Source organism: Quercus lobata, chromosome 4 (genome assembly GCF_001633185.2).
Source record: "Quercus lobata isolate SW786 chromosome 4, ValleyOak3.0 Primary Assembly, whole genome shotgun sequence".
NCBI lineage: Eukaryota > Viridiplantae > Streptophyta > Magnoliopsida > Fagales > Fagaceae > Quercus > Quercus lobata.
The window spans coordinates 20,067,967-20,083,450 of record NC_044907.1 but is presented as its reverse complement, the minus strand read 5'-3'; the positions used below and the strand labels follow the sequence as shown (position 1 = coordinate 20,083,450).

Here is a 15,484-nt window from a genome sequence, read left to right as displayed (position 1 = left end):
ACATTTTTTCGATGAATCAAATTAATTCATATAATGAAAATCTTTAAATAGAGGCAGATCTAAATTTCCTAGGCATCTAAAGACTAAGCCTTTTTTTTATTGAAACCACAGAGAGAAAATACATCAGATCTTTATGCCAAGCTAGAAATATGATTGCTGAATTAACGAAAATAGTACATTAAAGACATGATTGCTGAATTACACGAATTATTTGCTCCAATTTAATATATCATAAACTTGACAAACTATGCTGGCTACCTTCATAATAAGTTATCAACCTTGTGCACCTGTGGTAAAGGAAGATAAATTTCAATGAATTAGAATAATAAGCTTTGAATTTCTAAAAATGATGTAGTAGTGACTTGTGACTGAGCTGTTCCCCTACAATTTAAAAGATATTCATTAAGCCATTACCTACAAGGCTACAATTTAATTGGTAAATTAAGTATCAAATTTTTTTTTACACCTTTAAGAAAATTTAAAATGCAAGAAAGTTAATTTGTAGAATTATGAAATCCAAACTCATTTAATATTTACTAAATTACACCAACCTTAAAGTTTTATGAAATGACACTCCCCTTCTTATGTTTTATGAAATGACATATGACACTCATTCCTTAAGGTTTATATAAATGTAATAGTTAATACATATCTCAAGGGAGGGTAGTGTCATTTTTTCCAAGTTTGAATAAGAATATTTTTTTTAAATGAAATATTCTATTAGTGAAATCATAGTTTGAGAGGCTTGGACTTAGTTGTTGCATTTATATAAATCTCAAGTGAGGAGTGTCATTACGATAAACGTCAATGGAGGGTGGTGTACTTTACCCTTTAATATTTATGGAATTAGCAATCCATTTAGTTAGAAGATATCATACATATCTATCATAAAAATACCTAATACTTAAATATATAGTTCTATATACAAACATAATCTAGAATTTCTGACAAAAACTTAATATTAGTTCAAATATAAATTTCAATGAATTTTTTTTTTTACCATGCTCTTAAAAATTGTTTGTTAATATCTTTAGTTGAAAATTTTAAATTTGAAATAAATTTATTCCATCACAATAACAAAAATTAATTTAATGAATCAGTTAAGAATGAACTTTTTTTTTTTTTTTGAGAAAGAAGAATGAACTATTTGCATACTCTTACCAAGTAACATGCTTGCAAGACATTTTGGAAAAATTACACTTTACTCCCTAAATTATATCTCCTTTTACACTTACACCTCTAAACTATGAGAATAAACATTTACCTCCTTAAACTATGTGAATGCACACTTTACCCCTTAAACTATATGTTTATTTGAGAAAGTTTTTTAGCCTTAGTTAAGAATGTTATATGCATCTAATTATGTTTATTATATATATATATATATATATATATATATGAGAGATTACATAATAATTTGGAATTTTAAACAAGCAAGATTTCTCCAATAAATTAATTAGTTAAAATTTGTAACATTTACATGTCTATCACAGCAATTTAGTACATGTGCCGATAATTTAAGCTTATGTCTTTTATAGGAATCTCTGTCTAGATTAATAGGGGGCGTAAGCCAATTTCTCGTGATGTCTCTTTAATTAATAATGGAAATCACCCAAATCTCTCTCTCACACACACAAAAGAGAAGAAGAGGAAGAGTAATTGGACTCATTCCCAATCCTATGTATAGTAGAATGAACTAATAAAATTTGAAGTGGCTCCAATCTTTTTAGTTTTGCAAGATGGACAGTGGCTTTCTAATTGCTATATGATTCCCTTAAACATTTGGAATGGCTTTATTAAGTTAATGAGATCATGTGGTGTGGGTGGATACATTACCAAATTCTATATATATATATATATATATATATATCAATGAAAAAACAAATTTACCTGTCGTGCAGACTCGTTGTCTTTGTATACTAGTTTTAAGAATGCTTTCTCGAATTTTATGAAGATTAACTACAACAGTACCGATGTTCATCCTTTCGCTTGGAAATTCTATGGAACAAGCAACTCCAATTCCAAGTATCAAAATCAAGCATTCTTGAATTTTGGAACTTCCATTTTGATCCTCATTTCGAGTGTTGTTTATCCTCCTCATCTCTTCCTCTTGCCTTTCCCAAAGAAGATTAGGATCTTTAATGTCAATTTTTTGTTTTGACAAAGCTGCTTTGACAAAGTCAGGAAGGTTTAAATTATCTTGAAAAATGCTATCAGTAGATCTCTTTCCTGTGAACATCTCTAACAATAGTATGTCGTAAATATAGATGTCACCATATAGTGACACTTCATTTTCCATACCATACTCTGCAATTGCATGTAACATATGTTGTAAGATAGGCAAATATTTGTACTAGAAAAAGAAGGGAAAGAAAAAAAATCTCACAAGTAATAAAGGTTTATTTTCAATGGCATGTAATAAGAAATAAAAATAAAAATAAAGAGAAGTGAAAATTTGTTATGACACATTTTATCTAGGGTCAGCTTTAAGCCTAGGCCTAAGGTTCTGCATGCATAAAATTTCATAAAAGAGTCCCAAGGACCACATCAAAAAAAAAAAAAAATCCAAAATATTATTTTTAAAAAGAGAAAAAAATGGGTTTGGTATTTTTTTTTCTCACACATCCAAGAAGGCTGCTAAAATATAGGTAATAGAAATCCAATTCAATTGAAACCCTAAACTGTTTCGCAAAAATAAAATTTATATCAGAGTGTTGATTAAGTTAATTAATAATTATTAGTTGTACAAGAGACGTCACTAAAACCTAAATACAATAGCTGAATTAGTAATTTGCATCTCAAAAAAGCAAAAAATTTGATTTAAAAAAAAGTTAAATAGATATTATTTGATTTGTATTTAACTATTTTAAAAATCTCACTTAAAATTATTGCCTTGGGCATCAAATTGTATTTCGTCGGCCCTAATTTTATCTTCTAGATACAATACATCCATATTGAATCTATCATTTCATGCTTGAATTAATAGTAGGAAACTATGGGAAAAAGAAAGAAAATTAAATTTAAGAAATGTAAAATATATTTACTTGGAGGAGTATAACCAACTGTTCCTTTAACCCCAATGGAGCTTGGTTGATTAGTAGAACAATCTTGGGAAACATCATGAAGGAATCTTGCTAAGCCAAAGTCGCCTACATGTCCAATTAGGTCATCATCGAGAAGAACATTACTGGGCTTGAGGTCACAATGAACAATTGGTGTTTCACAACGATGATCAAGATAATCCAATGCACTAGCAACATCAATGGCGATATTCAATCTTTGAAGAAGACTTAATTTCCTTGGTTCCTCAATAGCCTCATTTGTTCTTGGAGTTGGATGCAATTACTCATCTAGATTACCGTTTCCTAAGAACTCATATACCAAAGCTTTAAAATCATGACCTTGATAGTCAATACCTGAACATGTTGTGAGCACCTTTTCAAGATTTCGATGTCTGATGTTTATTAGAGCCTCACACTCAACCATGAAACTTTTGGAAGCTCCGCGATGTGAGAGGTTAAGCACCTTGACAACAACCATATTTCTACCTTGATCAAGAATTCCTTTATACACGAACCCAAAGCTACCATTACCAATTAAATTAGCAGAAGAGAATCCATTGGTAGCATTTAGGAGACTTTGGTAAGATACATTCAAAAGGAAATCTATTGAATCAATTGAGGTATTTTTCTTCCTTTTTTTTCCTTAAAGAGCAAAGAAGTAGAAGCGATAGAATCAAAGTTACTCCAAAAAGCCCAAAAAGTATAGAGATTATTAATTTCACAGTAAGAGTCAACTTCTTTTTGATTTGTTGTATTTGCACTTAGGAAGCTGAAACTTAGGTATGCCACCACAGAGCTCACCATTTCCTTGAATTGAAGTTGCATTTGCGTTCTTGAATACCCCAGTTGTTGGTACCTCCCCCTCGAAATGGTTGTATGATAGATTCAATAATTGTAAGAAATCAAAGCTCTCCAAAAATTTTGGAATCTTGCCAAAAAAATTATTTTTAGAAAGGTCAAAATGTTCAAGACCTCTTAATGATTCCAAAGATGAAGGAACATCCCCTTGGAAGAAGTTTCTTCTCATGGCTAGAAACTCTAGCTTTACACAACTTGCAAGACTAGCAGGAATTTTACCAAATAACATGTTTTCATAAATATCCAAATGTTCTATATTTTTTAAATTTCCTATTTCCATGGGAAGGACACCAGTGAATTGGTTGCCAGACAAGTCAACACTGTTTGGTGAGAATGATAGACCCAAAACTTGCAAGGATATGATACCGCTAAGATTGTTATTTGGAAGATGAAAAGTTATCAAATTTCGACATTGACTTAGACTAGAAGGGATGCTTCCCTGAAGATTATTGTCTTCTAAATACAACTCCAACAAATTTTTTAAGTTTCCAAGAGAGGATGGAATATTCCCAAAGAAATTATTTTGAGATAAATCCAAATATTGTAATTTCTGAAGGTTTCCAATTATAGAGGGAATGTTGCTTGAAAATTTATTGTTCCACATTTCTATGTCCTCAAGGTTTATCAGATTTCCTATCACATTAGGAATCTTTCCTAATATTTTGTTATTATTAAAATAGAAAAAAGTCAAAGTAGTTGAGAAGTGGCCAATGCATTCAGGCAACTTTCCCCCAAAGTTGTTGGTATTAATCTCCAAATCTCTTAGATTGGTGGAATTTGTCAAAGAACAAAGAAAACTCAAATTATCTGCTCCTCCATTTCCAAGATGGTTTTGGGTTATGGAAAACAACCTCATTTTATTTAGCTTCTCTAATGAAGGAACCTTTCCAGTGAGTTTATTACCACCCAAATTCAATGTAAATAGATTCAAGGCATTAGATATTGAAACAGGGATAGATCCAATAAATTGGTTGTTGCTAAGGGTAAATGTTTCTAAATTTGGTAAGGTGATACCTATATCCGACGGAAGATGCCCTTTGATTTGGTTATTTCCTACATCAATAATTCTTATTGAAGAGATATTGAAGAATAAGGGATGAATTGTGCCAGACAACTCATCTTACCAAGTTGTTAATTAGATTTATTATGAATAAAACTTGTTAAAACAAACAAACATCTATATCATGTCAAAATCATGCAGCAGAAAAATAAATAAGACAAGATATGATGACCCAGGAAAACCAATGAAACAAACTAGTTTCACAGTAAAAAAAACATGGGGGGAAACCTTCCCAAAAAGCAATTCACTATAGTAAAGAGAAGTTTCAGATCTAGTACAAAACCTTTGTCCCTAGACTCTACAATCCCTGTAGATGAACTCACAGCTGAAACCTTCTAACGTTTCAGAACCTCTAAACTCTTCAATATATGAACGTCACCCTTTTTGATGCACGGATCCTAGTACGTGACTAACTCCTTTACACGAATCTTAGTACGTGACTCACTCACCAACTTGAAGAAGATGTTGGCTGCAAAGTTCTTCACTTCATCAACAATAAAGATCAAGAAGCACTTGGTTACAAAACCCTAAAGCGCAAAGACGCAGTAGCTTATTTCAGAGAGAATAAGGCATCATCACCTTTTGCATATGTTCTCCTTGTATTCTCTCATGTGACGGCCTCTAAAATAAGCCTTATATAGGTCTAGGGTTGTGAGAAAAGAAACCCTACACATACATGTCATCATGGGCCGAAAATCAGATCTGAAAATCTAAATTCCCGTAACCTTGATCGATTGGGAGGTGTCGAGGAGGTGTCGAGCTTTAAACTTTGACAAATACAGCTATCGAGGAGCTGTCGATGAGACAGGAGCTTTCTCGATCGATCCACCAGCTATCGAGAGGTGTCGAAATTGCGATAATAATCAACTGAAGAGCTCGATAGATAGCCTAGCTGTTGAGCTATCTGTCCGTAGGTGTTGAGCTATCTGTCCAGCTTTAATGAACAGCTTTTCTTCACTTGTTTCTTGGTCCAATCTTCATGGCTTTAATACTAGACTTGAACAAAATGTTTCTTGAAGTATTAAACACATCCTAGATCTACCAAAATACAAGTAAAATGTGTTTTGTCAAATGATTAGCCAATTACATAAAAGAATGACATATGTTCTTAAAAAGTGAAACACATATGTCCTAACACAACCAAACAGACCTTAAAACGAAGCAAGTTTAAATTTTACTGCATTTTACCATAACATGGTTCCAAAAAAAATGCCACAACCTAGTTCCATTTCTATTTTACAAGAAATAATGAAAACAAAAAACAAAAACCAAAAAAGTGTCAATATTATTCCCAAAACAAAAACAAACAGAACTATATTCATTATTCAATCCAAATTTCTTCAATACAAGATAACTTGTTATATTTTGGAAAGTTTGTAATGGGCGACATTCAGTGGCGACTCCAGATTTGTTTTCTAGGGGATTCAACAATGATAAAGCAAGAAATTTGTCATGGGAGTAAATAAAAAATAAAATGATTTTTTTTCTTGTACAGACAACTTCCATATTATATACAATAATCTAAAATAGTATTTTAAATACAATTCAGTATATAATACAACTATATTGTACAATAATATAAAAAAATTATTAATAGTTTAAAGATCAGTAATACAACAAATATAATTAAATAATAAATCATACATTTTTGTCAAATTAATAATAACTTATTATATTTATATGTATTATCAATTAAATAAAAATATATGATAAAGAAGAATACTAACACACCTAAGAGTAGAACTAGGAGTAATGTGAAACAAAGAAAAAAAATAGTAACAAATATAAGTTTTTACTTTTGAAGTTGTAAGGACTCAGTTTGTAACGATCCCCAATTCATATTGGGTTCATATGTTAAAGGCCCAAACAATAAATTTGTAGAGGGTGGGCTAAAAGGCTAGGCCTTGACGAACGGACGGTCGTTGGTCATGGTGTTCAAAATGCTTGCACAGAAGCGAGCTAAATTTATCAAAGAAGACTTTCCCTTTCACACGGCCTGCATGGCTCCAGTTCTTTTCTCCATCCCCCCTTTCAAGGAGGGATTCTTACGTTATATAGCCCCTTTCATTTGATCCTGACCTTCCATCTGTTGGTCAGGCAAGTAACTACTTGAGTGCGCGTCTGTACTCGCCTTTTCTTCTAGGAGCACTTTGGGGGCTATTTTTGATGACGTGCCATTTTTCCCTTCTAGGTTTAGGGATGCTGAGGACAGGATCATCCTTGGCCACATTTCTAGGATATTTGGACTCTCGTTGCATGTCCTCGGCAACATCTCTCCTTGACACGGGCCTTGAGCCCTAATGTAAGTGAGCCGGGGTCACAAATTCCCTAGCCCCACAATAGCCCCTCAAAACCCTGCTGTCCGGCTCCTCGGACAGAGAGGAGGGTTTTGATGACATCGGGCCTCTGTCACAGCTTCTCAATCCTTGTCATCTATTAGTACCAGAGCCTTTTCGTCTACTAGAGACACATTCTTGGTGCCTTGGTATGTGAAGCGCGTCTTCATTAAATGCGGGCGGTTTTGCGTTCTCCACGTTCAACAGTGTGACAATAATCTGACGGTGGAAATTTCCTTACCTTTATAGGCGGGAAAATCCGCATAGTTACTTTTAATGGGAAGTATAAATGATTCTTTAGAACTGATTTGTCTCTTCACTTTCGCACTTAAGAGTTCTGGCACACATACCCTGGGTTCAGTCAAACTTCCGTCCAAACTCAAGTCCCTCTCTAGCAAAAAAAGCCCATCCGAGGAAATTTTTCTCCTTTCTGTAAGTTTTGTGCTTTCACTAACTCGTGCTTTCTTTTTTCTGAGTTTATTTTTCTCTCATTCCCCTCCTTCTCCTGTCATTCCCTGAGTTTGTTTAGTAGCTCCTAGAAATGGGTAAATTAAAAAAGTTGGTTGAGACCGAAAAGACGATGGAAAAGTTCATCGCCGATTATAAAATACCTCCCAATATGAGTTTGAGGTACTGCAAGGAGGGGGAGTGGCATCTTAAGAGAAGAACTGGCGAGGTGGTGATTCCTCTTCTCACCTTTATAAAAGGGGGTGTGAGAATCCCCATGGGGTTGATAATGAGGGATTACCTTAGGCATTTCCGATTAACTCCCACCCAATGCGCCGCTAATGTGTTTAGGATCCTAGGTTGCGTGGATGCCTTAAACGAAAAAATGGGGCTAAGACTAACCCATCATGATGTAAACGGGTGCTACAATCTCCAACATTTGAGGGGCAAATCTTATTACATGAAGATGAGAGACAATAGGGTTCGGCTAATCCATTGCCTCCCCGAGTCCAACAAAGGATTGAACAAGGACTTCCTTATTGTATCTGGGGAGTGGCACGATGGCCTTCCTTGCCCAACTGTAGAGGGAGAACCAAGTGGGGTATAGGGAGTAGGAGGGGGCTTAATCTTTGGTGCCATCTTAATTTGTGTGGATCGGTTACTAATTATGAACGTGCCTTTTTGCAGATCCACACGCCTTTCAACGCCACTTTCATCTGACCAACTGAGCGGATTTGGAAACCGTCCTTAAAGCGACGGTTTTTGTAAATGAAAAGGACAACCAAGTTAAAGCCGCTCACAAAATCTTAAGGTACCCTATCCATAAGTCATTTGCCACCCCAAAGCATGTGATCAGAGCCAACGATCCTCGACTTCAGAGAATCACTGTAGTCGATCACGGATTTTTGATCTCTGAAGGATCTCTTGTTCCGAAGGGTATCTCGTTGGCGGATTCTTCTCCATCCCACCAAGTAGAGGAGGACGAGGGTGATTTGAGTTTATCCGAGGAAGAGTTCAGCGCATTTGACCAAGCTGATCCATCTGAGGATCCTTCCGGTGACCTGGGTGACCCTAACTTGTCCGAGAAGGAACTGTTGTCGGTGGGTACATCTTCTCGGGCAGAGATGGGTCTTAAGAGAAAACCCCCAACCAGCTTGCTTGACCTCATTAAGGGCCAGTCGGGGAAGAGTGCACAGGGGAAGTCGCAGTTCGGGGTTCCAACTCCCGTACCACAGCCTCAGCCTATTCAGACTAGGTCCTCTCCTTCCCGGTCGCAGTCACAATCTCCCCGACCCAAACTTCCTGCTCCTCCCCAATCGACTCTGCCTCCTTGGCCAGAGCCCACCGACTCGACGAGAAAGAGGAGTTCAAAGGGTAAAGAGCCAATGGACAGGGGGAAATCCCAATCCTCTCTAGAGGAGGACGAAGCCCCGCAAGTTCAAAAACAGTTAAAGATCGGGCATCAAGGACAGGGGAAAGAGATTGATGCCCAGTTTGCATCGAATGCTTGGCTTCCTACCCCAATGCTCCACGGGGAGTCATTGATGGAAAACGCATCCATGAGGAACCTTGGAGATGGCGAAGGCGCTTATGTGGCCGACGCATTAGAGAGGGCCCTACTGCTTCCTACTAACATGAACGAGTTGAAGAGTATGAGGATGCAAGAGGTTGTCCTCAGCATGAAGAGGTACCTGGGTATGGTAAGGCACCTAAAACCTATGACTCCTTTGACTCTTGCTCCTAGATTCTCATTCATAATATGTTTGTTTCAATTGGCAAGCTGTCCAGGCCACCTATAGGCTGGAGGATGAAGCTAAGGGGCAAAGTAAGTCTGTAGAACTTGAGCATAATAAACGTATAGAGGCTGCTCGAACCCTTAAAAATTTTGAGGCTGGCCTCGCAAAGGCCAGGGAGGACTTAAAGGAAATGACCAGGGCCAGGGATAGTGCTGAGTCAGGCTTGGCCGGTGCCCAAAAACAGGCCAAGGACCAGACGAGGTGCCTACTTGCTACCGATGAGCAATTGGAGATCGCCAAGGAGCAGATCAATGACTTAAAGAAGAAACTGACTGAGGCAGAGAATGCTAAGGGCATCGCGGAATGGGCCAGGGACGAAGTCGTGAGGGCTAAAACAGAGGCTGAGTTTGCCAAGACTGATGCCGAGACCTCCAAGGACAAGGCCGAGGAGGAGGCTTAAGATGCAGGGGTGGCTGAGACCCAGGCTATTCTTAAAGCTCAAATCCTTAGTGTATGCAGACTATACTGCTCCTAGGTTTGGAATGAGGCCTTCAAATAAGCTAGAGTGGAGGCTTCGTCTGACTTATGGAAGGTGAAGAAAGTGTACTATCCTCCGGCCATCTGTGAGACCGTCTCCACCAGCTCAGAGGCTGTGAGCGCTCCACAGGAGACTAAGGCTGCTCAGCCGGAAGTTGCTCAGCTCATTCTCACTTCTGACAAGCCGACGAAGGGAGGAGAGCTTCATGGAGTGACAGGAACACCTGGAGGTCTAAATCTTGAGGTGTCCCAGGAGGCTGCCAAGTCCACAGTCAGTACTCAGGTCTCTAATGCCGAGGAGCCAGCCCTTTTGGTTCAGCCCCTTCAAGCTATTCCCCTTGCTGACATCTCCGAGGGCTCTGAGGCTAACCCTGCTCGGCCTCCCCAAGAAGGGGCTAAAGCAAAATTGAAGAAGTAGAAGCTCTGGCTAATTTTTGTATTTGTTTTTAGTTTAGCCATTAGTTAATTTCCCTTTTGTTTCGAGGACATTGGAATTTGCTTGTAATTAAACTCTTTAACCATATGTATGAAATTTCTTTCTTTCTTTCTCCTTTAAATTATACGTTTGTTTCCTTTGCCGACAATTACTATTGCTGTGAATCTCATGGTTGTTAAATTAGTTATCTTAACATGTGTGAAGGGTTGTGCATATGATATATTTGGGATTACATGCTAGAATTCTAACTGATCTGCACCCATGGGACATTGAATTTGCATCTACACATACTTCTAGGTAGTTAAACGTGTCATCCGAGGTGTCGAGCGTGTTCTTAGGCCACGTCTGGCACTCAAAATCCTGCTGTCCGGCTCCTCGGCCGGAGATGAGGGTTTTGGTGGCGTCAAGCTTACGTCATGGCTTGCTAAGCCTTGTCCTTCATAAATGTTGGAGCCCCTTCATTTACCTGGGACACGTTCCCAGTTGTGAGACATTCTCTTAGTTATCCACGCCGCATTCTTGACGTTTCGGTATACGAGACGCACCTTCATTAGGGTCTCCTTTCGACGTGACGCAAATCCAACGATTGAAGGTAGCTTTGGGAATTGAGCAAGACTTATCTTATTTGTAGTTTTTCTTGGAGATTTGCAAAAAATTAAATGCCATCAGGCTTGCTCCCCATATAAGAAGTACGGTGGGAGGTCATTCCCTTTATTTGTAGACCCTTTAAGCTTTTCAAATTCCTAACCCTCTAATTGTCCCCAGAGTCCCTATTAACCTCTTCAGACGCTTTGGGTGTCCTCGAGGCTCAAAATGGCCCGGTCAGGGCAAGGGAGGCAAATACTTGTTCCTTTTTCTCCTTGATGAGGCAAGAATGGAACTTCTTCTTCCTTCAGCCAAAATCCGATGCAGGTGGAGGTCGCATCAGATTTTTGGTGCAGTATCACTGAGATTTCTCATTGTCGGTACCATCCGTTCTCGCATGATCGTGGCTAATGTGATACTGGCTCGATTGCTGTTAGAGTTGGTATGGGGATTAGGCATCCCTGCTTTTTCCTCTCTTCCATCACTGGGGCCATCCAGACTTGCTTAGTCGCTGCTAGAGCAAGGTTATGGATCAGGTGCCTCTGCTTCTTCTTCTCTTTCATCATTGGTGCCATCCAGACCTGCTTAGTCACTGCTAAAGCAAGATTAAAGGATCCATCGCTCCCATGTATTATTTTTATTTTTTATTTTTTCTTTATAGTTAGTTTCTAGTATAGGCTTGTCTAAGCCCCTTTTTTGTATGATGTACTACTTCTTTGTCTAATAAAAGATGGCTTTATCCCATTTCGCGTGTTCTTTCTTTTCTGTAACAATTATTTTGTGAACGGATGTGTTTGTGTCTTTTTCTTTCGAATAATATTTAGGGCCGACACCCTTGTTGATCAAGATTTACAGCTTTGAACTTATCAAAACAGACGGGCACCATAATGCCGCCTTCAAGTAGGTTAACCGTATAAGATTAGCCGAGATAACAGCTGAAGGTTCTATATTGCATATGGGTTGATCACTCGAGGACGTGTAACCTAAAATGAACTGTCCGAGGAGTCATGCCGAGCACTATGGCGCTTTGCCACGCTTCAAATGATGTTCATAGCCTTGACTCGTTCTGGGCATTCGATCCGAAGACCGAGGCTTGACTAGATCAGGTCTAAACACTTGGTTGTGTTTAGTTTCTTTATAGCTAGGGGTCCGAGGACCGCGCGGGATTCCCATTCTATCTAAGACTTAGGCCTTTCTTGATATATGAAATTTCCCATAGATTTGAGTCCGAGGACCATATGATACCTTGGTTCTGCCCAGCACTTTTTTTTTTTTTTTTAGTGACTAGTTTCCCATAGGTTTGAGTCCGAGAACCATGCAAGACCTTGGTTCTGTCTAACACTTATATTTTTTAGTGACTAGTTTCCCCATAGGTTTGAGTCCGAGGACCATGCAAGACCTTGGTTCTGTTTAGCACTTTCTTTTTGAAGTAGCTGGTTTCCCTATAGGTTTGAGTTCGAGGACCATGCAATACCTTAATTCTGTCCAACACTTATATTTTTTAGTGACTAGTTGCCCCATAGGTTTGAGTCCGAGGACCATGCAAGACCTTGGTTTTGTCTAGCACTTTCATTTTGAAGTAGCTGGTTTCCCCATAGGTTTGAGTCTGAGGACCATACAAGACCTTGATTCTGTCTAGCACTTTCTTTTTGTAGTAGCTAGTTTCCCCATAGGTTTGAGTCCAAGGACCATGCAATACCTTGGCTTTGTCCAACACTTATATTTTTTAGTGACTAGTTTCCCCATAGGTTTAAGTCTGAGGACCATGCAAGACCTTGGTTCTGTCTAGCACTTTCTGAAGTAGCTGGTTTCCCCATAGGTTTGAGTCCGGGGACTGTGCAACATCTTGGCTCTATCCAACACTTTCTTTTTGAAGTAGCTAGTTTCCCCATAGGTTTGAGTTCGAGGACCATGCAATACCTTGGTTCTGTCCAACACTTATATTTTTTTAATGACTAGTTTCCCCATAGGTTTGAGTCCGAAGACCATGCAAGACCTTAGTTCTATCTAGCACTTTCTTTTTGAAGTAGCTGGTTTCCCTATAGGTTTGAGTTCGAGGACCATGCAATACCTTAATTCTGTCCAACACTTATATTTTTTAGTGACTAGTTGCCCCATAGGTTTGAGTCCGAGGACCATGCAAGACCTTGGTTTTGTCTAGCACTTTCATTTTGAAGTAGCTGGTTTTCCCATAGGTTTGAGTCTGAGGACCATACAAGACCTTGATTCTGTCTAGCACTTTCTTTTTGTAGTAGCTAGTTTCCCCATAGGTTTGAGTCCAAGGACCATGCAATACCTTGGCTTTGTCCAACACTTATATTTTTTAGTGACTAGTTTCCCCATAGGTTTAAGTCTGAGGACCATGCAAGACCTTGGTTCTGTCTAGCACTTTCTTTTTGAAGTAGCTGGTTTCCCCATAGGTTTGAGTCCGGGGACTGTGCAACATCTTGGCTCTATCCAACACTTTCTTTTTGAAGTAGCTGCTTTCCCCATATGTTTGAGTTCGAGGACCATGCAATACCTTGGTTCTGTCCAACACTTATATTTTTTTAATGACTAGTTTCCCCATAGGTTTGAGTCCGAGGACCATGCAAAACCTTAGTTCTATCTAGCACTTTCTTTTTGAAGTAGTTGGTTTCCCCATAGGTTTGAGTCCGAGGACTATACAATACCTTGGTTCTATCCAACACTTATATGAGTTCGGTGAATCGGGCTACTGGGCTCGCCAAGATTAGCCCCTTGGCAAATGTGTGGAGCCTAGATTTGATGTGAGAAGCCCCTAGGATTGCTCCTGGCACTTCGAAGCGCAGCTCTAAGTGGGAGCTGGGTCAGGACGACAACCTTGTGCCGCTGGAAATGATGGTGAGGCCTTCGCATAGCTTGCACTACTACCATAACTATTTCCTTCGAAGGACCCTTGTTGACAGGGGCTTGATTCTACCATGACTAAACTCCGCCTGTACCAACGCACAAGCCCCTTCCCACAAACGATGCCAATCGTAAGGACTCAGTTTGTAACGATCCCCAATTCATATTGGGTTCATACGTTAAAGGCCCAAACAATAAATTTATAGATGGTGGGCTAAAAGGCTAGGCCTTGACGAACGGACGGTCGTTGGTCATGGTGTTCAAGATGCTTGCACAAAAGCGAGCTAAATTTATCAAAGAAGACTTTCCCTTTCACACGGCCTGCATGGCTCCGGTTCTTTTCTCCATCCCCCCTTTCAAGGAGGGATTCTTACGTTATATAGCCCCTCTCATTTGATCCTGACCTTCCATCTGTTGGTCAGGCAAGTAACTACTTGAGTGCACGTCCCATCAGCCGCCTTTCCCCACCTTTTGTTAGTTGTAGTAACCGAAACCATACTATTCAAGGGTCCTTTCCCCATTAATGCAGTCAGGACGTTTGTTGGCGCATTCAATGCGGAAGTGACAGTTTTTCCTTGAACCGACCCTACACTGCTCCCGTGCACGCTTTATTGTACTCGCCTTTTCTTCTAGGAGCACTTTGGGGGCTATTTCTGATGACATGCCATTTTTCCCTTCTAGGTTTGGGGATGCCGAGGACAGGATCATCCTCGGCCACATTTCTAGGATGTTTGGACTCTCGTTGCATGTCCTCGGCAACATCTCTCCTCGACACGGGCCTTGGGCCCTAATGTAAGTGAGCTGGGGTCACAAATTCTCTGGCCCCACAGAAGTGTATGGTTTTTTTTTTTTTTTTTTAATCATGTATGGCTTTTTAATCATACATGTGATCGCTCTATTGGAAGTTGAGCAAGCACTAAAAAATTTCTTGGACTTGAAAATCTATAGAGTATTTATCAAACAACTTAATCAAATAAAGAGAAAAACTAAAAAAAAAATACATAAGAAAGAAAGAGAGATAAAGAGAATGGGAAAGAATCACCAATGTAGATAGAGACATATTTGTTGTAACAGTAGTGTAATTTGCTTATGGAGAAAAAAAGTGCATGAAAAACCAGCTTCATTTTGCTGTTAACAGTAAAGTAAGCCAGAGTCTTACAGAGAATATACATATATATTTTTAACAAAGGAGCAAAAATGAAACTTTTTTTTTTTTAATAATATTCAATACACAATACGTTCACAAAAATTTTATAACAAAAATCTAGGTGGCAAGTTGTTAATGGTAGGTAAAAAGTGATGCTAATTATAAGTCCAAATAAAAACCAATTAAAACTTGTCATATAACATTTATTATGAAAATATTGTGAAAGTAGCATTAAGATAATCACATTCAAATTTATTTTATTTGGCTTTAAATAAAATTTAAGGTCAGGGTGTTCAAATTTTTTTATTTTAAGGGGTCAAAACAAAAGTCAAAAAAAATTATATATATATATATATATATATATAAATGACAAGTCAGGGGGTTCAAATGAACCCCCTGACTCTAACATAAC

At 38.5% G+C, this 15,484-nt stretch overlaps 1 pseudogene; it reads right to left on the bottom strand.

Moving 5' to 3' along the window:
* Positions 1 to 273: 273 nt before the first annotated feature.
* On the bottom strand, positions 274 to 4,149 carry LOC115984786 (annotated as a pseudogene).
* Between the last annotated feature and the right edge of the window lie 11,335 nt (positions 4,150 to 15,484).